We start from the raw sequence: 15498 nt of genomic DNA on the forward strand, positions 1-15498 counted from the left end.
ACTAGTGCAGTTTAATGTGGGGGTACAGACTCAGAAACTGGAGCCTCCCGGGGTACCAAGGCCGATGGAAACACTCTGAGCTCACTTCCTCGCTGCCTTTTTCCTGCCCTGCTTCACAGTAAAATAGCTGACCTCACCATGACACCCCAGGACAGCTCTGCCCACCTACTGGGTGGAGGGCAGGGAGAGGGCTTACAAACCAGATCTTCCTCGTGCCTGTCACCCACGGTGAATCACTCAACACGAGGCATCGTGGAGAGGAGTGGAATAGGGTAAGCGGAGACGTGTGGCCCCAGAGTCATAAAAGGGGAACTTGGGTCACCGCTGGCTGGGCTAGGCTTATCTATTACCATAATGACAAGTGACAGCACAGCACAAGCACATTCATCTAGGGTCTGAATGGCAGGCACCTGTCTGGGGAGGAAGGGGAGGATGGGTAGCATGAAGGACGAAATCACAAAGAACCTGATATTTATAGCCCAGTGCACTGGATCTCAAGTACTTCCTAAGTTTTGTAATCTGAGGAGAGACACTTAGCCTCTCTCTGCATCCTTTTCTCCATCTGGAAAATGAGCATTATACGAATGTCTTCCTTTAAGAGCTGTATGGCCAGTCTCTTATGGAATTAGTAGGAATACGAATTTGCCTTGAGCTGGTTCTAGTCGATCTTACATGGGTAGAGCAATTGAGTAAGGTTGTTCAGGGAAGCCTTGCTGGCTCAAGAGTCCTGCAGCCTACTAGTCCAATTCATCTCACCCGGGGACCATGGGCAGGGGAGGTTTTGGTCCCAACTTTGGAGGTTCTTGGGGCAGGTGAGCCCCTTAAGCTGGAAGCAGGTTTGTCAGAGGTATTCAGTAGCAGCTGGCAGACAGAGGACCCCAGGGCACTGACACGTGACCTCCCTTCATTCCTCCAGAAGAACCTGCAGGGTAGGGAGAATGTTAGAAGTCTATTTCTAGAGGGAATGGCCTAATGAAGGCATCATCAGATAGGCCTTCAACATAGTGCAATTCAAAGTCAACTGTCCACCCCCTCTCTGCCTGCCACTCTCTTACATTGGTGTTGACAATTACCTCGATTCTTGATGTGTTTGCTTGGATATGGTCAGTGTCCTACCACAGGTATGTAAGCTTCATGTCTGTTGGAGGCCCTTACTATAGCCTCAGGGCCTTGTGTAATGAATGGGTTGGACGTATATTTGTTGAATGGATGAATGAATGAATGAATGAATGAATGTTAAAGACCATTATATAACAGCCTGACCATGATCCCTCCGCCTCTGCGGGAATTCGCCCCAGGCTGGAAAATCTCCATTGATGTCAAATCTTTACTCTTTGGAGAAGTTAATTTGAAATAGCTCAGAGTCACTCGTCCCAACCAAGTTGTGTGACAAAGCCCATAAGGACTGAGTAGTTGGTTAATGGCTGCTCACACATAAAGAAGCTGTCCTTACAGAATACCAACAGCAGTGGCCTGTGGGGGCCTACAGGTGGGCGTCCTTGACATTTCCGCCCCCCACCCACTGCTTCCACATCCCAATGAAGAGAGTCTACGATCGAAAAATATCATCTCTCCTGGTCTGGGAATGTGGCCTAGTGGTAGAGTGCTCGCCTCGAAAATATCATCTCTCACAAGGCAAGAGTCCAGGCGATACAGGTGAGTCATTTCACATGATTGGCCTCCGTTTCCTTATTTGTGAAGTGAGAGAAAGGTGAGAGAAGGAAGAAAATGATGAATGTTTTCCACAAGTGCATCCATTGTCTCTGCGCACAGTATGCCTCTCCTCAATCTGGCCATGGTCCGAGGTAAAGACCTCTTCTTGGAGAACAACCTTTCCCAGGTGTTGTTGTTATTTTTAATTTTCGGGGCACTATAATCTTTTCACTTTGGGGCACTTAAAGATTTTATTTTTTTATGCCAGTACCCGGGCTGACCTCAGAACCTGGGCACTGTCCCTTGCCTTTTTCACTCTAGGCCAGCATTTAAAGACTTTGCTGCCTTATACAATGTGTATATGTCTTAGAAACCAAAGGTACAAGATGATACCTCTGGTAAAGCTGCTTGACCTCAGCCACCTAGCTTTCCTCCTGGAGGCCACCAGCACACCCCCTCCTATGTACACAGAAAACACAGACACACAGACAGACAGACAGACAGACAGACACACACACACACACACACACACACACACACTACTATGTAGAGTTTCCCTCTGGGTGTGTCTGTGAGGGTGACTCCAGAAAGTACTATATAGGGGAGACTTGCCCCTGAGGGTGGGTGTCACCATCCCAGCAGACTCGGGGCACAGGCAGAATAAAAGCAGAGAAAGGGGAAAGTCAGTGGACGTAGGCATTGTTTCTCCTCTGCTTCCTGGCCACCTTGATGCAAGCTGCTTTGCTTTACCATGATCTACCACCATGATGGACTGAAACCTCGGGCCAAATGTCAGCATTTCTCCCTTTAAGTTGTTTATGCCAGGCAATAAAACACTACACAATTCCTGTAGCCGAGAGACAAATTTAATCTAAGCAATGCCAACTGTCCTTCAGACTTAAATATGTCATGACATATGGAAGATCCATGAAGGGTCACACTTTAAGCAAACCAGAGTAGAAGGGGATAAAGAACACAAAGGAATTTAAATAAAGTTCACTGGCTGGGTGCCAGTGGCGCAGGCCTATAGTCCTAGCTACTCAGAGATGAAGATCTGAGGACCTCACTCAGGCAAGGGTTTTATGGACTCATCTCCTACTGACCACCAAAAAGCCAGAAGTGGAGATGTGACTCAAGTGGCTGAGCACCAGCCTTGAGTGATAAAGCTAAGGGAAGCACCCAGGCCCTGTAGTGGCTTGCACATGCACACATGCACGTGTGCGTTCCTGCGCACACATACACACACACACACACAGTTCAATAAACAGGAAGAAGTGGCAGCAAGGCTGAAGTAGTCAAGCTCCAGACTCGAGCAAAAAAAAAAAGCCTAGTGAGAGCAGATGCCCTGAGTTCAAACCCCAGCACCAGCGCACACACACACACACACACACACACACACACACACACTGAATAAATAGAACAGAAAGGCTAGTCTATCTGCACAGATGGTTCCACAAACTAATCAGATGAATTAATCCAATCCTAATTCTAAAATCAAAGAGAAGAAATCTAACCCAGCTCTGCTCGCTTGACTCTACGTCTGCAAGGAGAGCTGCAAGGCTGAGAAGCAGCAGACCCGAGGGCCCTGGACTCGAGTCCTGCCCCAGACCCACCCCATTCCAGGCTAGCAGATATGACAAATACCATATCTAAAGCGAGAGTCACACCTCCGACAAAAGTCATGGCCAAGTGACACTGGATTGTTTCTAGCATGAGTAACTGGGGAAGGCTGCCTGCGGGTGGTGTCGTTTGTGCTACATGATAGGTGTTCCAGCAAAGAGGGTATCTGGAGCAGAGGCAGGCAATATGGAGTGGACAGTCATCTTTCTTCCTTTGTTTTTATTATTATTATTATTATTATTATTATTATTATTATTATTATTTTGCCAGTCCTGGGGCTTGGACTCAGGGCCTGAACACTGTCCCTGGCTTCTTTTTGTTCAAGGCTAGCACTCTGCCACTTGAGCCACAGCGCCACTTCTGGCCATTTTCTATGTATGTGGTACTGGGGAATCGAACCCAGGGCTTCATGTCTACGAGGCAAGCATTCTTACCACTAGGCCATATTCCCAGCCCACATATCTTTCTTCCTTTGGAGAACGTCTGAAATGGTTGGTGAGGATGGAACACCAGGCTCCTGAAGGGGAGAGGAGGCTGTCACCCAGGATGCGGAAGGAAAGAGGGATGGAAGCTGAGAAGACAGCCTGGCAGATGCTTCCCTAGCTTGACTTCAAAAGCCCTGTGTGGGGCTGGGAGTGTGGCTTAGCGGTAGAGTGCTTGCCTAGCATACATGAAGCCCTGGGTTCGATCCTTCAGCACCACATAGACAGAAAAAGCCGGAAGTGGTGCTGTGGCTCAAGTGGTAAAAGTGCTAGCCTTGAACAAAAGGAAGCCAAAGATGGTGCTCAGGCCCTGAGTTCAAGCCCCAGGACTTGGAAAAAAAAAATCAAAAGCCCTGTGTGGCCTCTGATGGTGTCTGTTGAACTTATCTGCCCAGCATCTAGGCAAGCACCGGGGACACCGCGCATTCTCTATAACTGCTTAGTAAATGAATGGAAGATCCAGCACATTCCCCTTTGTTTGTTAGGTTAGCCATAGATGCGCAGGGCAGAGGGGACTGTGACACTTAGCTTCCTTTGCACTAATTACTCTCATCATTTCTGGGACTTTAAGTGTCTTTCTGGTTGTTATTGCAAATTTTTATTTCTCAAAATAAAAGCCCTGGATCCTGTTGAGGTTTATCACAGAGCCCATTTATCCATTGGGGTTGCTTTAAAGAGCACTTTGTGCTCTCAGGGTGCACAGTAGCTTATCTGCAAAACAGCAAACAATCGCCTTAACCTTTGGCTCCATGAGAAAATCCAAATAGGACTTTAACAGGCACAAGTCCCATACTGGTGGGAATATTGGTGGATATATTGGTGGGAATTACTGTCCTTGTCTGGTTTGTATATACTGTGACTTTGATTTCAAACTATAATTACAATTTTTCTCCAGACAGCAAGCTAGTGGGTTTTCAACAAGTGCAGGTGGCAAACTGTATGCCCATTTGCTTGTCTGAGCTGGGCTACCTTGTGTGAGTGCCTGGAAGCAGTTAGAAGGATCAGGTTGTAATCTCCAAATGTAGCTGAGGTGTCTGAGAGGTAAGATTTGCTCAAGATCAGTTAGCAAATAGCAAAGTCAGCATCCCAGAACAGACCTCAAAAGCCCTGAGCCAACCACCCATTTACTACAAACATTTATACTCTTGACATTGTTTTTGTTTAACTGGTGATTCCAAAAGTAAGTGATTTATGTTCCTACTATAATAATTTTCTGCAAATGACAATACAATGACTTACTTAACAAAAATCCATTTGTAGGGGCTGGAGATATAGCCTAGTGGCAAGAGTGCCTGCCTCGGATACACGAGGCCCTAGGTTCGATTCCCCAGCACCACATATACAGAAAACGGCCAGAAGCGGCGCTGTGGCTCAAGTGGCAGAGTGCTAGCCTTGAGCGGGAAGAAGCCAGGGACAGTGCTCAGGCCCTGAGTCCAAGGCCCAGGACTGGCCAAAAAAAAAAAATCCATTTGCCATGACAATTTTACAGCAAATGGAAATACATAGTTTTGTGAAAAGGTTGTTTGCTTCATAGGTTAAGCCAGAATGTATCTGACAAAGACTCTAGTGGCTTAAAAAACTAGTGTTTGTAAACAGAGATGCTTTACCAATCATGATTTATGTTTTTATCTAAATGTGGTGAAAACCCACCTTTTAGCATTTGTGTTCTAGTTAAATATCAAGTTTTGTATTCTGACTCATAGTCGACTTTGAGTTGTTAATATAGGTCTAAAGATTTTGGTTATGCCATAACTCACATTTATAGTAATTATTATCATTCATATCCAGAGGCATTTTTGTCTTTCTTTTCTTCTCTTTTTCTTTCTGGTTCTGGTATTGGGGCTTGAACTCAGTTCCTCACAATCTCACTTGGCTTTTTTCAAAAGAAAAAGGCTGGCACTCTACCACTTGAGCCACACCTCTACTTCCAGCTTTTCACTGGCTAACTGGGAATAAGAGTCCCCTGGACTTTTGTTCCCTGCCTGGCTTTGAACTGGAATACTAAGATCTCAGCCTCCTGAGTAGCTAGAATTACAGGTGTAAGCATTTTCTACTTACAGAGTTTCTACATATAAGTTGTTAGTTGTACTATGGCTATTGTTTATGGGTTGCTAAAGGAAATTTCTTCATTACAGAAATGAACCGTTGGTAAAAGTTACTGGATTATCTTTTTTGTGTGTGTGGTACTGGGGATTGAACTTGTACCCTCACGCTTGTCAAACAAGTGCTCCACCACTTGAGCCACACCATCAACCACTTTGCTCTTAGTTTGTCTTTCAGATAGGGTCTCTCTGTGTACAGGCTGTCCTTGGACCACGATTCTCTTACTTCTACCTCCTGAGTAGCTGGGACCACAGACGTGCACCACCACACAGAGCCACATAGAATCTAAGATAAATGACCCATATTTTAATAACAATTACTTAATTTTTAATAAGCTAACATGTTGTTTCTCCAAAAATATTGAAAAGATAAAAAAATATTGAGCCCCAAACCAGAAAATGAAAAGTGATTTAAAAAAAAAACAAAACCATTTGGAGTATTAATTCAGTTAGGGAAAGGGTTGTGGAGGAAGAATACCAAAAGCAAATGGAGGCTGGAAGCTGTTGGCTTAAGCAAATGTGAACTCACCTTGCAGTTCTATTGTCAAACATAATCAGTAAGCTTCAAGAAAAACTAGATTTTGAAGTTCTAAGGATCTAAAGACACAAGCTTACAGCTCAGACAGGAACTACAACACTCATGGAAGTGATCAACCTCAGCTTAGACATGTTTGCATTACAATTACGACAACATAGTTGGATGTTTGGGGGAATATAATAAACATCTTTCCCACATAGTAAATGAGCCAATTGCTAGATCCTGGCTACTTTAGTCAAAGGATTCTTTCTGCATTTTGCCAGCTCTGTGAGAATTTTTTTAAAAATCAATCCGAAAATGAGAAAGAACACAAAGATCAGGAAGAATTGGCACATTTTTAAGGTAAACATGAAGAATCTTAGATAAACATCCATAGTATTACTAAGTATTCAACTTTCAAATCTGATTTGAAAATAGTTATTAAGGTAAAAAGAAACAGATTGTCTAGGTTGATGAGGCAATATTTCACATTCTGAGATCATCCAAAAGCAGTGTGAATGTCTTGGCACATTTTCTTTGTTTACAGAACTCATGAGGATTCATAGAATTCTAGTAGAACACAAATACAAACACTAAATAACACATACACGTTGTTTGAAAGATGAAAAATCTAAATCAAATAATTGAGATATAGCAGACTACTGACTGAAATCTTTTTGACAGTTGTAATAAACACTAAACACCACACAGTTAAATAACAGATCCGTCTCCTGTGGATATATGCCATGTGTAATGGGAACGCAGAGCCTTAATCTCTTGCTCAGCTTGTTTGCCTGTTTGGCTAGCATTCTACCACTTGAGCTATCCTCCAGCCCATCATTTTGCTAGTTATTTTGGAGATAGAGTCTCTCAGATATTTCTACCCAGGTTGTCCTCAAACCTTGATCTTCTGAATCTAAGCCTCCTAAGTAGCCAGGGTTATGGGCATGAGCCACCAGAATCTAGCTGAACCTTTTTAAAAGAATCAAGCCCGAAGACTAGTAGTGAATTAATGTATGGCTTGGCCTCTTGAACAAATAAAAACATTATTTGGCCCAACACCCATTTAGAAGAAGTAATTACCCTTAGATTTACTCTTGAGTGCTCAGGAATAAGAGACTGGAACTCATTTGGAGATAGGCCTTCTTCGAAGGCCCTAAGAGACACTGAATAAAGAAAAAGGGAGGATGGGTTATAGACTCAACTGCCTTTAGACTAGTCCAAGCAGCAGCTGGGAAGAGCCCCAGGATGCGCTTGATGGATGATGATAACCCCGCTTTGAAAGGGCAATGAGGAGTCTTACGAGAAGAGTAGGGGCGCCCAGCCCCCACACTGTTTCGCCAGGACAACCTCCAGGGCAGGTTAAGTCAGGCTTAAGGAGCATACAGCACTGACCTTCACACCAAATCAGGGCTTTTTGCCGTTAGAGCAATGATACCAGATCTCCCTTCTGAAGGACACACCCAAGAGGAAAGTTCTAGAAGCCCCCAATCTTTGAAAACAAATGAGGCTTTTCTGCCCCCCCCCACCCCCGCAACGACACAGGCAACCCTGTCTAGAACTCAGTGTTCAGCACATTCAACAAAAATTAGGGCACGAGGAAATAAGAGGTTCTCTGGTTAATGGTGTTTTTACGGCAAACTTTTATTTCGACACAAACAACCTCCTCTAATTCTGGTAGAAAACCATTAAAGGTTAGGCTACCAGGAAAGCCGAATTCCATTTCCCCACCCAACAGGCTGAGGACCACAAACGATGGGGTCTTCTGTGTTCCTCCGGGTGTCCTGGGCTGCTTACTAAGCCACTAACACCCATTTGCTGTGCCCTCCTTGCCCAGACAAGTTAGCCACCCTCTCTATGCCCCGAATGCCTTTACCTGGATTGAAGGATACACTGATAGATAAGGGCTTAGATTACCCAGGGAACACATTTGGAAGGTATAATCTGTGACCCAACAAATATAAAACACACGAGAAAGCTGCCTCCTGCCAATCAAAGGCTCTGAGAGTTTTAGCTGCCTAAACAGAAGGCACCACTAGTCTGCTAGAGGATATTATTATAATGCAAACCACATGTGGGATTTAAAATGTCCTAATAGTCACATTGTTGTTTTTTTTGTTTTTTTTTTTTTTGCCAGTCCTGGGCCTTGGACTCAGGGCCTGAGCACTGTCCCTGGCTTCTTCCCGCTCAAGGCTAGCACTCTGCCACTTGAGCCACAGCGCCGCTTCTGGCCGTTTTCTGTATATGTGGTGCTGGGGAATCGAACCTAGGGCCTCGTGTATCCGAGGCAGGCACTCTTGCCACTAGGCTATATCCCCAGCCCTAATAGTCACATTGTTAAACAGCACCAATAAAGGGATTATGTGAATCTGAACTGCAAATTTTAGTTTTTCCCACCATAAAAATGTTCCCAATGTACGTTGGATATAAAATTAACAATATTTTCTGTTTTTTATTTCCCCTTAAATCTTCTAAATCAGTGTACATTTTGTGCTTAGCACATCATTTTTAATTTTTCTTTTATTCAGGTTCTGAGCTTGAACTCAGGGCCTAGACATTGGCCCTGAGCTTCAGTGCTCACGGCTAGCACTCTACCACTTAGAGCCACAGCTCCATTTCCAGTTTGCTGATGGTTAATTGGAGATGAGAGTTTCATAGACTTTCCTGCCTCAACTGGCTTCAAACCACAATCCTCAGATCTCAGCCTCCTGAGTAGGGAGGACCAGCACCAGCCACCAGCGCCTGGCTCTCGTTAACAAACCTCCACTTCCAGGGGAAGTAGGCCGCCTTGCCGGCTAATCCCTTCGGACACAAGGTACCCAGGTGGCTCTGGATGCACCCAAAGTAGGGACGAAGCTCAAAGAGAAGGCTCAGCCCAGCCTGCAGGTTTCCTGCCTCCTTGGGTACAGCAATGGCAGGAGGAGGAAGCATCCACAGTGAAAAGGAGGCAGCTCTCAGGGCACCCACCCTGTGCAGCCTCTTCCCCTCGCCCCTCCCAGGCGAGCCTCTTCATCGCCCCCAAGGCTGGCTCTCAGCTCAGAGGGAGGCTTACACCGTACACTGCCCCCAAACGAAAAGTAGACGGCTGAGGGAGCAGGCAGAGCTCCTCCACATGCAAAGCCAGCGGCTGCTCTGATGAATCTAGAGGCGGTGTGGGCACTTACACCTGTCCCCGGCTCTCTAGTCTTTATCCAGTGTCTGCTGCGGCCTGCTGAGAAGGCCTGTGGTGATGAGTTCTCCACATGACTTCCTGGGGACTCACTGGTACCAAGCTGTGGCTATTTTTTTTTTAAATAGGTCATTGTGGTTGGCAATGAGAGTCAGATCTCCCACGTATACCTATAATCTCAGCATTTGGGGGAAGGGGTAGGAGGGAGAGCTAAGACCGGAAGATCCAGGGTTTGAGTCCAGCCTGAACTAATAGCGAGACTAGGGAAGGCCTTGTCTATACTGTGGGATCCTCTCCCTAAAAACAGCAAGAGAGAGAGGGAGAGAAAGTGCTTATGGCTCACACCTGTAATCCTTCTACTTCGGAGGATGAGATTTGAGAACCAAGGTTCAGAGCCAGCCAGGCAGATAATACTGAAAGATTCTTATCTCTGCTCGACCAGTGAAACGCTGAAACTTGAGGTATGGCAGATTGACAATGATAAACTGAGCAAGAGTTCAAAGTCCCAATCCTGGCATGGAGGAGGAGGAGGGAGGGAGAGACGAAATGGGGAGGAGGAGGAGGAAAAGAACAGCCCCCCCAAAGATGTCTACACATCTAATTCCAGAAGTCTATTAATGTTACCATAACTGGCAAAAGAGACTTGGTTGCAGATGTGGTTACAGTGAAGGCCTTAAAATGAACTGATTATCCCGAATTATCTTCTTGGGGCAAATGTAAACACAAGTGGGCATAAACTTTCCCAGCGGTGGCCAGAGGGAGACAAACCTTGAGAAGATCAGTGAGAGGTGTTCAATGCTGCTGACCCTGCAGATGGAGAAGGAGCAAGAGCTAAGGATCGTGGGCAGCCTCTAGAAGCCAGACTAGACAAAGACGAGGAAATGAACTTTCCTTCTCAAGAAGGGAATGCAGCCCCTCATTGCCCATTGAAATCGTGTCAAACATCTAGCCTACTATGAACGTAAGATAACAGGTGAGCACCTTTTTTTTAAAGAACACTGCATTTGTGGTCATTTGTTACAGCAATGATGCAGTAATAAAGTAATAGAGTAAAAGGTGAGAGTGAATGAATGGTGTTTGCCAAGACCTCAGTGATGGGGCTGCCATTGGAGGGTCTGGGCAAAGGAAGCTACTGACCAGATCAAGTGAATAGAGTTATCATAACGGTGTCCTTAGTCTGTGTTTCCCCTAATGGCTGGGAACGAAAGAGGAGGTTTCAGGAATGGAGGCAAATACACCTGAGACCTGCCATGAGTCTGCTTAGCCACAGCCTAAATCCTGCCCCAAGGGCTCTTGGATGGAAACTGGTCCTCAGCGCCCAGCAGTCCTGGAAGGGACAATAAGCCATTGGTGGAGAGGGCACTATGGAGGGAGGACTGAGGGGAAATCCGGCAGGGCCTGTGCCCTCTGCTGGCTGATCCACCCGCCACGATTTCTGCCTTGAAAGCATTGGCATAGAAGAAAACTAACATGGAAACGACTCAAACTAATCTGACATGGCGGGGTCCTTCCATTTCCAGGTGCATGAGAACAAGAGGCTTTGGCAACACAAAACAGGCCAAGCTATGTGGGGGAAAATAAACATTAAGTGCCACGAGCAAGTGACTTGCTCACAGGAAACGGATAAGTCTCCCCTAATTCAGTGGCGGAGGAGCTAATAAAGGGATGCATGGGAGGGATTCTTTTTAACCTGTCAGCATAATGAAAATGATCCTTCCTGAGAAGCTTCTAGAAGGAAAAATAGAATGTGTGTGTGTGTGAGAGAGAGAGAGAGAGAGACATGGTGGTACACACCTAAAATACCAGCACTCAGGAGGCTGAGGAAGGATTAACCTGGGCTACTTATTAAGACCCTGTCTTAAAACAACAACAACAACAAAATGCAATGGGAAACTTTCTCATGGTACAGCTCCCTGCCTCCACATCCTGCCCAGTGCCTTATCTTCCTACCATTAAAAAAAAAACCCTCAAATTGTCTGCCATGCAGGAAATGATCCTTGCCTCTCCTCCTCCTCCTCCACCTGCTCCCCTCCATCCTTTCCTTCTTTCCTTCCTATCTTATTACTGCCTTCCTTCCTTCCTCCTTCCCATTTCTTTTCTACCTCCTCCTCTTTCCTTCTCTACCCATTTCCCTCCTCTCTCTCTACCTCCTTTCTCCCACCCTAGCGATCATCCAATACAGTGCCATGGTTGAGATGAACAGTTTTAGAGCCAAATGAACCTGGTTTTTAATCCTAATTATAGCACCTTATCTCAGTACTGAGTGACTCTGTGTTTCTGTTACCTCCGCTGTAGAATGGGCTTAAATTCCTGGCTGCCAGGATTTCCGTGATCTTTAAAGGAGCTAAAGTTTTTAAGTTTCTTAACTCAGGGCTGGTAGATAATGTGTGCCCCTAAAATGGCCCTTGTTATTATTACCCACCCAACTCTTCATTTTATAGACAAGGAAACCGATTCTAAGAAAAGTGCTTGACGTATGGACAGATGGCCAGTTTGTGGCAGGGACAAGACTAGACCCAGGCACCCCATCCCAGCTCTTTCTACTGACAACACATACCCCTGCTTCCTCCTCTGTTCCTCAGCTCCCAAAAGAAAGAAGCCGGCACCTTTTCCAGTCACCCAGTGAGGCTCATGTATGTCCTGTTAGTGTGGCCTCTCTGCCCTTTGGGAACCGTCTCCTGTTCCACAGTAGCATCCTCTGTCTTTGGAGCTCTGGCACCCTGGTAGGGCTGACTTCCACAGAGCACTGAGCAGCTGCCCTCTTTGCCTCAGTTTCTCTTCTGGAAGATGAAGCTCCAGAAAGGGGAAGGTGATTGGGTTCTTCCAGAACCATCTGCAGCCAGCCCAGCCTGCTGTCCACATTCCTGAGTGAAGGCTGAGACTGGATTGTCTCCCATAATGCGCCTCCCTTCTGCCTTTCTCCAAGGCCTCACACCCCTTTGCACACATGCCAGGGGCGTTGCTCCCTCTTGTGAGATCCCACTGTCCACAGCAATTGTCCGCAGCAAGCTTTGGTTCCACCCAGAAGCTAGTCTTTGGAAGCCAGGGCAGGTGGACTTCCTGCTGCTCTAGAGAGGACTGGAGCCATTAATTAGGTCTGATGGATGTTTCCACATGCCTGTCCATTTCTAACTTTTCTCAGGCTTTCCAGAATCTAGTAGGTCTGGGGCTCTTGGCCAAGGAATCCAAAGCCATGAAGGCCAACCAGACTTTTCCCAGCCTAAGCCAACCAAAACCTCTGCTCCTGGTAAACAGAGTCAAGTGGAGATGATGTGAAGAGAGGAGAAAGAGGAAGGATGAAGGGGCTCTGGGCATGCTCAGTGAAAACTCAGTGAAGCTGCTGCTAGAATTCCATTGTAGAAATGCCTCTGGACCGGAAGTTAGGAGTCCTGGTCCTGATCCCAGCTCTGCCGCTGAAGGAACCAGGTGCTCTTAGTGGGTCACCTTGTCTCTCTGTTCTGTTTTCTCTTCTGGTTTAGGAGTAGCTGGCTCTGCTGTGAGGATCTGTAAGAAGCCTTCCAGTGCAAGGTCTTTACAGTGACTTTCTGCAGTCTATAGTTGTATACCAGACACCCAGATGGCCTCGAGCCCATGACATTAGTCACCAGCACTCCGTCAATTGGGCTAGGAGTCTTTTATGTAGCTGTGCACAGCGTCTGATCGCCACCACCGGGATGGTGACAAACAACACTGGGCCTCAGTAGGGCTGGATTTGAAAAGGCAAAAATCACATATACCACACGCAGGTGGTCTGGCAAGTTAGGCAAAGCAAGCAAGCAGACATACAGAAGGAGAATTATTGTTAAGTGATTACAATCCAGTAAACTCCGGTAAACAAGGCAATCAGAGCAGTACAATTCTTGGTTCTGGGTGTGGCTTGTGTTTACCCATTTAACTTAATTAACCTTAAATCTCTCTTTTCTGGAATTTCTCTAAACTAAAACATGCAAGCGGAATGGTCTTCCTCATTCCTTTCTTTTGCACCTCTAGGTCCAGCTGCTTTGGGCTCTGGTTATTCAGCTTAGGTTTGCCCTTCCCCAGTCCCGCTACCTTGTCTACGCCTGCTGTTTCTAGGGACTCAATAGAAGGGGTTCCCTCCACCTTTCACTTGGTTTCCACAATAGGGATACTGGAACATGGTAACCCCTGTCTCTAGGAGAGAGCTAAGTGACTGTCACCATGAGAGGACAGATTATGAGCCATGTCAATTCACACACCCGGTTAGAGGTTCCTTGCAGCCTGAGGAGCTCTCTCTCTCCATGCATTGTTTAGCCCTGTGTCTAGGTGCCCATTTTGAGTACACATCTCTGGGGTTCAGTCAGCGTGCTGTTCCTGTGCAAGTCTTCTGGGGACCATAGGCCAGGACATGATGCCAGGGGCCTCTGTGCATGACTGCTTACAGCCATAATGATGGGGTGCCCAGGGCCCTGCTCAAGGCCATGGTGAGGAAGGTAGAACCTCCACAGGAGGGGGCTTGGCCCTGACTGCCCAGCCAGGCCCTTTTCTCTGCAGCATAGCACATGACAGCTTTCCAAGCACTTTCCTATAACTTACACACTTGCGGGTGTGGGTCAGGCATGCGGAAGATGACAACCACGGTTAAGTGGCGGTTAGGCAAATCTGGGCAAATTATGGCAGAGCTTAGTGGTGAGATGAATGATTTCCACTTTTCTTTTCTCCCTTCTGGAGCAGACAGACCTCTCTCCCCAGTGACAGGGCAAAGAGACAGGCGCCTGGGAAATGAGCAGATGCTCAAAGGGCGAGGTTGCCTTCAGTAAAGGTCAGGGCTCAAAAGTCTGGTTTGTTTCTTCTCTCCTAGATGTCTAGTCAATATTTTGGACACAAAGAGGGGTTAGTCCCCAGGGCTTCCCTGTCACACCAGCCCCAAACCCAGTCCTCCCATGCCCCAACCCTCTGTACCACCCGCCACCACACACACACACGTACCATCAACCCAGGCCCCTGAAGTCCTCAGGGTGAGCAAGGCTAGCTCTTTCCCTTTCAGGACCTTCGGGGAGAGTGGACGTCTGCTCCAAAGTAGACCGGGGAAGATGGCCTACCACCCTGGACCAAGACAGACGAAACACAGGGGCAAAAGGCCGACTTGCATTTGGAGTTACAATCCTACCAGGCATGACAGGTCCGTTTCTGTCCCCCTGGAATCTTCAGCTTGAAATGGTGTGATGCCCGAAACAGAGCCAGACCAAGCTTGGTCTCAGACCAAAGTTCATTTATTAAGTGAATTCAGCTCGGGAGTGAGTAACCCCGAGCCTCCCTTGCAGGGGGTTTAGAAAGGCAAAAATCACAAACAGGTGCAAGCAAGCTAATTTACAGAAGCAGAACTTAGCGGTTATTTTTCAAGTAAGCAAGCGTATAGTAGGCAAAGGTTGCAATTAACTTTATCTCGACATAGGATAGGTGTAGTCAGAACCTATTTTTCTCCATTTGTTGTAGGGCTGAATATCAACCATTTTGGGGACGGATTCCAGGCAGGCCATTTGGTGATAGAGCAGGAGGTCGTAATGAGGTCCTGCCTGGAATCAGGACGTGGGTAGAGTAGGTATGGGACATTCCGAGAACTGTGCAAGTTTAGAGGCAACTGTGATTTAAACAACAGGAAACTCCAGGAATCCTCACCCTAAAGCAAATTAGGATCCCATGCTTATACTTCATTTCATTCCCCGCTTTTGTTTCTCCCAGATTAGATCTTCAATCTGAGTCAACTTCAGCATTGTAAACTGGGTTATAATTTGTTCACAGGGCCATTAAGTTTGACAGCCTGGATCCTACTTTGAACATATTTTGTAATGGCATTAATAACACAAGGCCTTTTTACTTGAACCATCAGTGACTGGCTTTGACATTCTGTGGTAATTGAAGACAATCCTTACCTTTCAAATCCCTTTCTTATCCAGAAGAAACCATTTTTGTCTCCTCAACCCCTTTCCCAAGGCT

The 15498-nt window shown here is 46.4% G+C and overlaps 1 long non-coding RNA gene across 1 annotated transcript; it reads right to left on the bottom strand.

Annotated features, from left to right (window-relative positions):
• Window positions 1-5655: 5655 nt before the first annotated feature.
• Window positions 5656-15498, bottom strand: LOC125359745. Its single transcript, XR_007212612.1, has 3 exons — window positions 15386-15498; window positions 11334-11337; window positions 5656-5686 (listed from the first exon to the last, which is right to left on the bottom strand). It is a non-coding gene; the product is annotated as an uncharacterized LOC125359745 (long non-coding RNA).

This window comes from Perognathus longimembris, chromosome 11 (genome assembly GCF_023159225.1).
Source record: "Perognathus longimembris pacificus isolate PPM17 chromosome 11, ASM2315922v1, whole genome shotgun sequence".
NCBI lineage: Eukaryota > Metazoa > Chordata > Mammalia > Rodentia > Heteromyidae > Perognathus > Perognathus longimembris.